Source organism: Bactrocera latifrons, unplaced genomic scaffold, assembly GCF_001853355.1.
Source record: "Bactrocera latifrons isolate USDA-ARS-PBARC rearing strain unplaced genomic scaffold, ASM185335v1 scaffold_7, whole genome shotgun sequence".
NCBI lineage: Eukaryota > Metazoa > Arthropoda > Insecta > Diptera > Tephritidae > Bactrocera > Bactrocera latifrons.
In genome coordinates this window covers 70678-83312 of record NW_017537378.1, presented here as the reverse complement: position 1 = coordinate 83312, position 12635 = coordinate 70678, and positions in this window count along the sequence as shown.

The following is a 12635-nucleotide window of genomic DNA, read 5'->3' as shown; positions in this document are numbered from 1 at the left end:
TCGGCACCGCCTAGCAGCTCAACTTCGGAGCCGGAGCAGCACGCTGGCCACAACTGTTGAGCAACGAAATTACCAAATTTGCTGCAAAAATCTTCAACACAAAGTGCGAAAATTAAAAGGTCAGCATTTTTTACCACACACCCGACCAACCGAAATGGCAAAACAACAAGTTTACGCTACACACATAAGTAAGCATAACAGTAACGTCGCTCAGAGCGTGTGCTAATTTCAATTTGGTTACCTTATAGCAGTGTGCTGGAGTCTTGGCTGGGGTTGTGGTGTTGCTAGGTTGCTTAACTGCTTTTTTAGATGCTTTTTGGGTGGACTGTGTACGCTGAAAGAAACTGAGTGAAACTATTAGTGAATCGCTCGACATTCTGTGGCCAATTCGGTGATGCCATTAAAGGTACCTATTTTTGGCATTGAAGTTTCAGAAATTAACTAAAATTCGTTGTTTAGGACTGTATACTTACATATACGAATGAAATATAATAAATTTTGGTTTAAATAGTTTCTACAATGTCGATATGTATTGGTAAGATATCCTTTCAAATATGTTGGAAACTTACTAATCGCTTGTCGAAGTCATAAATCGCTTTTTTCTTTCAGCCGAAATGCATTTCTGTAATTTTCAATGGGTTTATGATAACTACGGGAATGTAAATATTCTTACAATCCTGAACTTCTAAAGATTTATATAACAACAATCTTTCACGTAGTGCGTTTTTATTCCTATTTTTAAGGCCAAAATATGTTCCGCCATTGGTGGTAGTTATCTCGGACGAAAAACCTGTCATAACAAAATTCCTGTCGGTCCTAATTTCCAGAATATTCTGCTGTGGTTATCAATGAATCAATGAATCATAAACATTTCTTTAGGGAGCGTAATCTTCCATCTTATCCGTAGTAATATATTTACCAACCTAACTTACATCCATGAACTATTTGGCCGATGTTCGAGGTACACAACAAGAAAACTCAAAATGCTCTTAATGGCTTCATGAAGTTCAACAAATTTCTTATCATTAATCTTGCTTTTGGATATAGTAATTTGATGATGATGACAATTCAAGTTTRTAACACCCAGAAAGAAACGGTTCCGACAAAATTTATGATTAAAGTTTATTTAGCCATGTTCGCATGTCTGACTATACGGAGTTTGTCCGGAAAGTAATAGAACTGCTTACCTTGCGCCGCGACTGTACTTCGGAACGTGCGCACACCGGCTAGATTCGGTAGAAGGCGTTCCAATTCTGTGTGAATCGGTAAATCTGCGTCAGAGACGTTTGATATGATCAAGCAGGCTTAACCAGATGTTGCTTTAGCCGTGAAAAGGTCCCTGATCAATAAGCAAATCCAAAGTGAAAACGATGTCTATTGTCTTTTTTAACATCAAAGGCCATGACCATGAATTTGTTCTCCATGGTCAAACGCCAAGTTTCACGTGGAAGTCCTCAGAGGCTCAGCTTGCAAAAAGCTGCCCATTTGTCAGAACCGTTGATATTGGACTACTATATATGTAGCTATATGCTACGGCTCGCAAACGAACTGAATGGTCAAAATCAAATTGTTGTATGAAAGCTTTTTTAATTGTGAAGGGTATTCTAGCTTCGGTCTTTTTTATTCAGTAAAATGTTTTTGAAATATTTGCAAGGTATTTGTGCCTCAAGCTAAATAGAATTATTAGTTCGTCCAATTTTAAATTAATTTTAGAAAATTTCTGAAACAATAAACATGTTTAACCAGCTTCGACTTGAACATGCCTGATTGTGTATTCATCCGTTGACAGCTGTGAAATTTGCTTCAGATCATACCGCGGACGATGAATTTTCAATTTTTTTCAAATTCTACTAACGGTTTCGCATAGTATTACGACCACATTACGGAACCGAAAATTCAATTAAATCATCCCCTGGCGCAAAACCACACTCACTATAACCAATTTGCCGTCGGGCAATTCGTAGCACAGTTTTGCGCGCAGACAGCTACCTTTAAAGTTTTATAGACTCACACTCACCACTCCCATACTTAACTACTACAAATTCACTTAGCAACTCAGCTCGGCTCATTTTCTCAGTGGTTAACTCATTCGTACAACAATTGTTCTGAACGAACTGAACTCAGTACGTTATATTGCTCAGGTTTGTATTTGTGTGCATTTATTTTCGTACATTTTGCAGCATTTCATTTTAGTCGAAGCCACAAAATGAGGTTAAAATGTTAAAAGGCAATCGATTGCCATTTAATTAACTATCCAATTACAGAAATATTGTGTGAGTTATTTCTTTTTTCTTTTCGGCAATTGTTATTGCTTGTCGAAGTATTGAGTTTTCGGATTTTACATCACTTCTGCTACTGACAGCTTCGGCCGCTCGGTTGCCGTACCTTCATTCGGCACAGACTTTTGTCGGTTTAATAAATTTGCATTTTTTGCATTCGCCAATACATACATACATGCACACATGACAATTGTTATATTTATATTGATGTATGTGCGTGTTTTGAGGCATACATGCAGGCGCATTTCATTGCAATATCCACATGCATGTAACCTATTTGTCGCTCGTTGCGCCCTAATTGAATTTCCTTGTATTTTCATTGACAGTTTGGACTTTGCTTGCTTCTGGAGGAAAGAGAGTGGGTAAATAAAAATGTGTAATTTCAATTAGATTAAAAAATTAAAGAATTTACAAGTGATTAATTGCAATTTACACTCAGTTCTCGTTATGAAAGTGCTTTTGACGGACGACAATATTCATTTATATATTTTATTATTTTCTGCACAGCTATTCTCAAATTATTAAGTTTCATAAACATGAGCTTTTGCAACATTTTATGGATTTAGTATTAAACACAAAAACTAAGTTCCAAATTCAGAATCTTTGAACTCGCCCTAAAAGCACTTATATTTGTTTACATCAATGCGCCAAAAGGTAGGCAACATTTTAGTATGTAGTGTAATATATAACGTAGCCCTTTAACGACCGCTCTATAATCGAGATTACTATGGAAAATATATTTAGAACCCAATAGATAAGTAAGACTATATATAATATGCCGACAAGATCTAAAGATAGAGCGGAAGTACAGGATGGAATCCCCGCACATGAGTGGCGACAGATTTCGCAAGAGTCCCCTCTCCTCCCTCGGCAAGAAGCCACAGGTCGTTGTTTACCGAAATCGCAAAACTTGGCGATTCAATAAAGAGTGAAAAGGCTGAAAGGACTTGAGGCTCATACCCTTAAACCAGGGGTCTCTCCTCTCAGTGTCGCAAAGGAGGTTATAAGCTATAGCTTCGATTGGGTGAAAGGATGATGGAGACAGAAGATCCAATCGAAAATTGAGATATATATCGTCTCGGACGCGGTGAGTACGGGACGCTTATTCCAATTAATCTGCAGCATTCACAGGCGGCGCCCATAATGCAGAACCTAAGAAATTTCAGGAAAAGAAATTGGGATCTGTATTGTAGAAAGCTTCCATTAGTTCTTCTAACCCCGCGGGAAAGGAACCCGATCCTACCCGCGGGTGCGGCTAAGGCTACTCTTGAATGCTTTTATTCTCTGAAAACTCAGAAAGATAAAATGAAAAGTTTTTGGTAGATATCGGTGCAACGGAGACCGGATCTTCGACCAGTAGACTTTTCAACAAAGACCATAGAAGTGACTGTAGAGACGAGCCACGGCAAAAGTCTTCTGCGGAAGTGTAGAGGGAACTTGAACTTGCCTTACGGCTTAGGCGCATTCGTGCGATAAATCCTATTTTACTAGGGCAACTACGAAATGCTTACGTTAGATGAATCGTGAACAGCGTTTAGTCATTGAAGTAACTCACAGATACTCAAATCTCGCAGACAAATTTAAAAGCTCCAATTGATTAGTCTTTAAATTCAAATTCAACCCCAATTTTATATTTTTTTAACCAAATTACATGTAATTAAAATAAATTTTGGCAACAAAATCATCAACACCAAAAAAACAGTAAATTTCATTTTTAAAGCCGACAAATAATCAGAGTAATATGTACAATGCCAAAATTACAAAGAGTGTGTTTCGCACTGAATATTGTTTCCGACTTACAAACCTAGATATTTCCCTCCTACACCTACACACCCTGTATTGCTGTAACAGAGCTTGTGTGTCTGAATCGAACAATGCGCCACTTTTCGCTTTTCTAATTTCAATTATGTGGTAATTTAATTTATTTAGCAAAACAATTTATTTATTTATTCTTCGTTTATTCAGCCGCAAAGCGCCAATTAAATGCTGATTAGCGAAAAAATTAGGAAAATAAAGTGCGCAACCGGGGAAAGGCTGCGAAGATGGAAGAATTTGGTTAGTAAACGAAAATAATTTAATATGTGCATGGTTAGTGGATTAAAAGGAAATTAATTACTTGATTTATCAGTTGAAATCATTCGACTTCAGAAAGAACAATATTACTAGTGTCATTCAAAGAACCAACGAAATCAAAATTAGGGATATCCCAACTGCCTTCCCTTGCTTGTCTCTTTTTATAGATAGGTAGAAATAAAGGCAGGTAGTCGAAATAATCGACGTATTTTTTTATTCTTTTGAAGGAACTAAAAAATATATAAATACACTCAAGGTTATCATAAAGTGGTATTGATTAGGTAAAGCTTCACTAATCTTCTAGTAAGGGTTTCTTAACTAGAACGCATGCACGCAACGTACTCCGTGAGCTACCATTGCATGCCGAAAAAAATACGAGTTGGTGCAGTTTGTGGGCCGGCGGCGTCATTGGGCCGTACTTCTACCGTGATGATCAAGACCGGAAAGTTACTGTGAATGGGAATCGCTAAAGACCTAATTCTAATTCAAATCCGTCCAGTTTGGTGTAGTTTGCGGCCTAAGATATTAATAGTTCAAAATAAATACAGAGAATTGAAGGAAGTTTTACTACTTTAATACTTTATTGACATGCTCGTCTACCCTCTTTCTTAAATTTAGTTGGGTAATATTATATTATTGCAGCTTTCTCAATTAATTTGTTTTTCTTAGCTTCCTTCAAGTACCTGCAACTTGTTCAACCAAATGACTTCACAACAAAGTTTTCTGTGAAATATAATATAACCAAAAAATACATAACTGTTTTTATATGGATTTCTGAAACATGTTTTGTTCTTATTTATTGTATAAAGAGAAATGCAGCACTATTTTATATAATAATTCAGAAAATAAGAGAAGTACTACAGTCGTTTATCCACAGAAATCGACAATGAATTAGTTGAACTCAATATTATTGGAAATCAGTATAGAAATTCAAATCATTCTGTTGGCCACCAACGCGTAGGTTTCTTTTTATATTTCAGAATTTGGCAACACTAGTGTTGAAATCTGGCAACTTAAAACTTTATCATAAAGTGGATTCATTCAGCAACAGTGGATCGATGAATTTAATTCAATTTTTGGCGATGAGACTCGTACTATGTATGTGCAAACCAATATTGCCAGATCGGCATGTGATTTATGGTAAGATAGACACTACTATAGGGTAGTAGTTCCACCATACATTCAATATTGTATGGACATTTGACTGTACAAAAATATTTGTTCACGTTGGAGACTACACATTAAGCCGATTGCTCAAAAAAGGCTCATATCGATTTGTCGAAAGAATTGTTAAACAAGTAAGGAAGGGCTAAGTTCAGGTGTCACCGAACATTTTATACTCTCGCATGATAAAGTGATAATCCAGATTTCAGGCGTGGTTGGGAACCGATTTCACCCATATTTGGTACATTCAATCACGGTGTTAAGAAAATATTATATACCGAATTTCATTGAAATCGGTTGAGTACTTCCTGAGATATGGTTTTTGGTCCATAAGTGGGCGACGCCACGCCCATTTTCAATTAAAGAAAAAACCTGGATGCAGCTTCCTTCTGACATTTCTTCCGTAAAATTTAGTGTTTCTGACGTTTTATGTTAGTCGGTTAACGCACTTTTAGTGATTTTCAACATAACCTTTGTATGGGAGGTGGGCGTGGTTATTGTCCGACTTCTTCCATTTTTGAACTGTATATGGAAATGCCTAAAAAAACGACTCTATACAGTTTGGTTGACATAGCTATAGCAGTTTTCGAGATATGTACAAAAAAGTTAGCAGGGGCCGGGGCCACGCCCACTTTTCCAAAAAAATTACGTCCAAATATGCCCCTCCCTAGTACGATCCTTTGTGTCAAATTTCATTTTAATACCTTTATTTACGGCTTAGTTATGACATTTTATAGGTTTTCGGTTTCCGCCATTTTGTGGGCGTGGTAGTGGGCCGATTTTGCCCATCTTCGAACTTAACCTTCTTATGGAGCCAAGAAATACGTGTACCAAGTTTCATCATGATATCTCAATTTTTACTCAAGTTACAGCTTGCACGGACGGACGGACAGACGGACAGACAGACATCCGGATTTCAACACTCCTCGTCACCCTGATCTTCTTCTTCTTAATTGGCGTAGACACCGCTTACGCGATTATAGCCGAGCTAACAACAGCGCGCCAGTCGTTTCTTCTTTTCGCTACGTGGCGCCAATTAGATATTCCAAGTGAAGCCAGGTCCTTCTCCACTTGGTCCTTCCAACGGAGTTGAGGTCTTCCTCTTCCTCTGCTTCCCCCGGCGGGTACTGCGTCGAATACTTTCAGAGCTGGAGCGTTTTCGTCCATCCGGACAACATGACCTAGCCAGCGTAGCCGCTGTCTCTCATCCGAGGCTGTTGTTGCGTTGTCATTGGGGTGGTTTTTTTACGTGACGGGTCCCAAACCCAGCGCAGGGGTTGTTTGCGAGCAAAGCACTTCCAAGTAAAAGGTTGCTTGTTGTTTTCTTTTTTTGTTTTTTTTTTTTTTTGGTTGGAACAACTTGAGTGGTATAAAACCATTTGTTTGCCAGTTGTCTCTAAAGTCAAAACAATGCGAGCTCTTAAATCGACGGAAATATTTGCCTTTTGGAGTGCGTTCGCTTATCCACCGTATAGACCTGACTTAGGACCGTATGATCTCTTTTTATTCCCGTACGTAAAAGATTAACTAAGAGGTTAACGTTTTTCAATACCTGAGGAGGCAGTTAATAGTTTCAGTAAGCATGATTTGGAGAATGCACTCAATCAGAGTAGCAAAAGAGCTTCCAAAATTGCTTGAGTATTTGAAAACAATATAGTGTTTTCGATTAAAATAAAAATTAATGATGAAAAGTAATGATCTTCCGAAAGAAAAATTATCGGAAGAACGGGGCTGCCGGATCGAGAAGACTGTACGGAATGTTTATGGCAGAGCACCAGTGAAACAATGGAGCATCTTTTGCGCACCCGTGCCGCATAGGCAAGACTACGCTGTCAGCATCTGTGGTCCCCACGGTATGATAAACTGGAGGAGGTATCAATAGTGAGGCCGCAGAGTCTTTTACTACTTTTCTTAGAAATAGGAACTGAACTTCATTGCAAAGAACTAAAACTAGTCTATACGTGGATTATTTGCCTACCAGTTTAACACAAACCTAACCTAATCCCGAAATATAAAAGGCAACCTACGTACCATAAAAAATGCGGAAAAAATAAAAATTACGAAGGTCACTTTCAAAGCATATTGCTATCTCTACCCAATTTAATATCAAAATAAAAAATTAAATTTGGAGAAAAAAAAAGAATAATCAGCAAATTCTCCAAATTCTAAGCGAAAAAGTAAAAGAGTAAGGAAAATGTAAGAAATTAGAAAAAAAAAAAAGTATTGAGTTTTATGGCAGCTCATACAATTGCTGCGACCTAAAAACAATAACAAAAAAAACGAAAAACAATGACAACAAAAATTAAATTTTACGCGGTTCAATCAACTAAAAATTGCAATCATAAAATTTTCGGCTGACCGCACTTTTGGCTGCCAATTGGCAGAACAAAAAAGAAAGAAAGGAAAAAACGAAAGAAGTAAAAGTAATAGAAAATCTAAATAAAATAGAAAGAATTTAAGTAATGGAAAGCGTGAAAAAGTGTGAAAAAATTAGAAAAATATAAAATTTAATTTTAATGGAAATAAAGGAAGGAGCAACGCCATAACAGCTGTTAATTAATTTTTATTTTATTTCATTTTTTTTTTTATTTCTCTTTTCTTGTTTTTTTTTATGCTTACTAATTAAGTCCAGCCAAGCACCCTTTTCCACATACTAATTTCACAAAAAACTTTTCCAATTTATTTCGCTCCTCCAAATGCAGTCTTTCGGCCATGTGAAATTTTTTTTAGAAAAGTGTCTAATAAACAACAAACAAGTAAATTAGTGAAAGGTTCTTAGTAACTGGACAAATAAAATATTATTTGAAAAATATAAGAAAATTACCAAAAAAAAACGTGTATACGGTCTAACAAAAAAAAAACAAGCAGAAAGTTGAAAAACAATAAAAAAAATTGGCTTCAAATAATCTTGAATATGAGAAAAGCATCACAAAAGGACCAAAGCAAGACTTGGACACATACAAAAAGGTTATCAAATTCAAGCACGAATGAAGAAAATAAAAGCAATTCTCCTTTTTTTTACTTCACCTAACTTCAAATAACGCAATAAAATCATTGTTACCGCAGACACAACAACAAATACAGCGCTGAAATTTCGTACCACGCGCATTTTAACTCGGCACATTGGCTGACGTCGCGTCGCCAGCGGAAGCATTTGTAATGCAATCTAGCAATTTCCGTCATAATGATGCCGCCAGCCGCAGTGAGGAAGCGACTAGTGCCGCAAATAAAACAAAGGAATTACTTACAACAACAAAGACAATCGTGTTGTAGTCGCTGCTTACTGCTATTTGGCAACTTTGTGAAATTGGCACGCGGCTTGCATTACTCTGTATACCGTTAGAGCGAATGCCACTCACGGTACTATTTTATTTCTTTTTTTCTTTTTATTACACGAATGCAACAGTGGCGCAGTCGTGTGTGCTCTACAAGCCAACTGCTGTTACTAGAAATAGCTATGATCGTACATGTTAACAACTTAACTACTCAGCGCAAAGTACTTCCTTACTGAACAATAATAATAAATGTTATTTTACGTTTTAGAAGAGCTAATTTCAATTAAAATGCTCTCAAAGTGACTGAATTTGTCTTATAGCTATATTCGATTCGCCACTTTTTTGCTCGTTAATTTTTATTTGTTCGATTCTCAAATCTCCAATTATAGAAAAGTCAAAGCCATCTTCTTATTATCTCAGACTCTGATTAACCCTATTTAAATTCGAAAATAGATCGATTATGCTCCTCAATGTTCAACATTGGGTTTGCATGGTAAAAAAACAATACCTTTTTTTGTGAATTTATTTCCCAAATCTGGATTGAGTAATTTTATTCGGATCTTTTGTACATTGTAGAGCACACTTTTGACAATCTAAGATAATTTTTTCATGCAGAAATATTGAGGCATAAGCCGGTAACAGTGCTTTCCCCAGAACGTCTTGAGGAAAAAAGAATTTGCGATGTTCACTATAACTCGGCCGAAAATTATATGAAAATAAAAAATAAAGAAAAATTAGTTAAACTGTAATCAGATCTTCTCCACAATGTTCTCTGATATTTTTTTTTTTTTTTGCATTCAAAAATTTTTGGTTTAATGAAAAAATTCAACTCGATTACATATTGTTGGAAAATTGCAATAAAAAATAACGGAATAATAGATCGATGAAAAAAAAAAAAAAATAATCATTTAATAAACGTTGGGTGGGGTTGTATTTTATATGTTAAAAATGTGTTCAAAGTTTGAAATGAATCGATGAAGTAGTTTTGAAGTGACAGTGAACACGGACTTTGAAAAAGCAGTTTTGAGAAAAACGCGTCTGCAGCTGCACTTTTATCCCGACCGCCCTCAGCCGTTAGAGTTAGAGCGTTAAAGGCCAGCAGACTAATAAGATGATAACTCTAAGAATACTACTTCTATCGACTTAAAATTTTAAGGACATATTCTTGAAGTGTTAAACAATAAGATAAGAAAAAARATCGATTTTTCGAAAGTGAAAACCCATAGTGATATTTATCCGATATCGCTCATCGTGCTGACAAGATGTGGATTTATGAATATAACGCCGAAACGTCGAAGCTATTCAATAATTTAGCGAGTGACGCTCCAAACATGAGGGGAAATCAGAAAAACACAGTTTTCGCTTTAAGGTACTGAAGTTCATCCCAGCCGAAGTTTAAAACAATTCTATAGAAAATCGGATGAGGTAGGTTGAGGAGTCTATTTAGAAAAGCGATAATAAAGATTGGTTTCGGAAAACCTAAAAAAAAAATAATTTTTACTCCTGGTCAAAGTTGATTAGATAAGTACTTGATTTCAGCACTTAAAGAAGAGATGAAATCTGGTAAAGGTTGAATTTGGGTTTAGAACCAACGCCCAACAACATGCACAAATACTATTTACAGCCAGGTACAAATAACAACTGTTTGCCTCAGCTCACCCTCTGTGCTGTATATATCACTAGATCTGCATCTCTTCAATCATGATATATACTACCGTTAACCAAAATAAAAGGCACATTTCCCCATTTAACCTTGTGTAATCTAAAATAAACTAATTCCAACTTTCATCGTCCTTAGAATTCTCTCCGCTCACACAACCTGTACAGTGAGCGGCAGACTCACCTTTAAGTTCCACACTTGCAACAATAGGTGCAACGTCGAATTCATACATTTTGCCTTGGCTGCTGCGCACCCACCTATACTCCGCCCTCACATTGTCAACGTCCAAATCAATTATCCACCGCAAAATGCCAAAATGCTCACTCCCCGCTTTCAAACCCCAAACAAAGTTATGAAACACTTTGCGAACAACAAACAATAGCTGAACAATAAACGAACATGAGATGCTGTTAAGGCCAACTACAACAGCAACAAATGTCGAAACTAAAAGCATAACAACAACTACTCGTACAAGAACAAATGCAGCAACATTTGAGTCTAAGTAGGCAACAAAGATCCGAGCGGCGAACGTGAAATGAATTTGTTTAAACAATTGCGACTTTACAAGCGTTGCTGCAACAGCAACAGCAACAGCAACAACAACAGAAAACAAAAACACAGAGTGAAGTAAAATAACAGTGGAGCAACGAGGCTGCAGGCGTGTAGCATAAAGGGTACAAAAACGAAAAGTGAAAGCGGCAACAAGCAATGTGCAACATGCGGCAAGCGGCATGCAACCTCAGGCAATCACAAATGCAACTACTACAACTAACAATGCCAAATGGCTAAACATGAGTACGCGTCGTATGAGCAACAACAGCCCAACTGCATACAACAAAACACAAAAAAGCAGCTTATAAGAGCAACAGCAACAACAACAACAACCGTAAGAACGAAATATGCTCACAGCAAATGTGAAACGTTGGAAATTTCCCCGAACGAACGTTACTTTCAAAGCGCAATTGCTGGCAATTTGTTATGGCAGCAACGTGCAACGTGCGACGCGCCAGAGAATGAGCATTTGCGGACAACAACTACAAAAACAGCAATGACAAAGTGTCAGCAAGCAACAGCAACACTTGAACGCAACAAGCGGCGCACGACGACGAGTGGCTGGTGCAGCAACACAAAGCTCCTCCACAAGCATGCCATGCGGCCACATGGCAAAGAGGGTGTAGCAAGTGGTGCAAGTATACAGGTGAGCGTCGCGGATGAAAGGGTTTGCGCGCAATTGAAACTACTACTGCAACACGAACAAACAAACAAGTTAGCAAACAAACACATGCACACACGAGCGAGCCGGAATAGAAACCGCAAGAAACAACAACCGTAACAACAACACAGCGACTACAATCAGATCAAACACAAATTGCAACAAGCAAGTGTGGCAAAGCGTCGAGCATTTGATGGCGGCGCGTGAGCGGCAACAAGCGGGTATGTGGCAAGCATGTTGCATGCCACCGCCAACGGCGACCACTGTAATCATAGCAAATTTGTGCCGACTTTGCGCAACACCTACTTTTTTGCTTTCTCTATGCTACGGTCTGCGCCACTCTCTGTGTTTGTTGTTGAATGTTGTTGTTTCTACACTCAGCGCCGCCGGCAAGGACAATTGTTGCATATTTAGCATTTATGCAGCAATGCCCCAGAAAAGTGTGAGCTGTCGCCGGCAATATGCTAGCTGGCATAGCTATGAGAAATTTAGCAATAGAAAGAACAACAACAACAACAACAACATAGAGGGAAGGAAAAAAAAACGTGCGGCAAAAGAAAATGCTATGTGGCAGCAACGTAGGTATGAGTGTGAGCAAGTAGCAATAATAAATAAAACTCGCATAAAAAGTACCGTTGCTTTTGAATTATTACCGTTATTTGCTTTTTATGTTTGTTTTTAGTTTTTCTACCACAGCACAACGTGGATATTAATGAGTTATAAGTTAATTCTAAAATTAATCAAATAATTTTTAAGTGGTGAACTGATGGTGCAACCCTTCTCAAAAATGTTTTCGAAATACTCGTAAGTACTTTTAATTTAAAATTTATTGTCATATTTATTATTTTAATTTTTTTTTTAAATTTGATAGATGGCAATTCTGCTCAGAAAATATTATTAACTGTATGTACTTCTCTTTAGTAACCTAATTTATTACTCAATATTCCAAACACATGGCAACCCTACTCAAA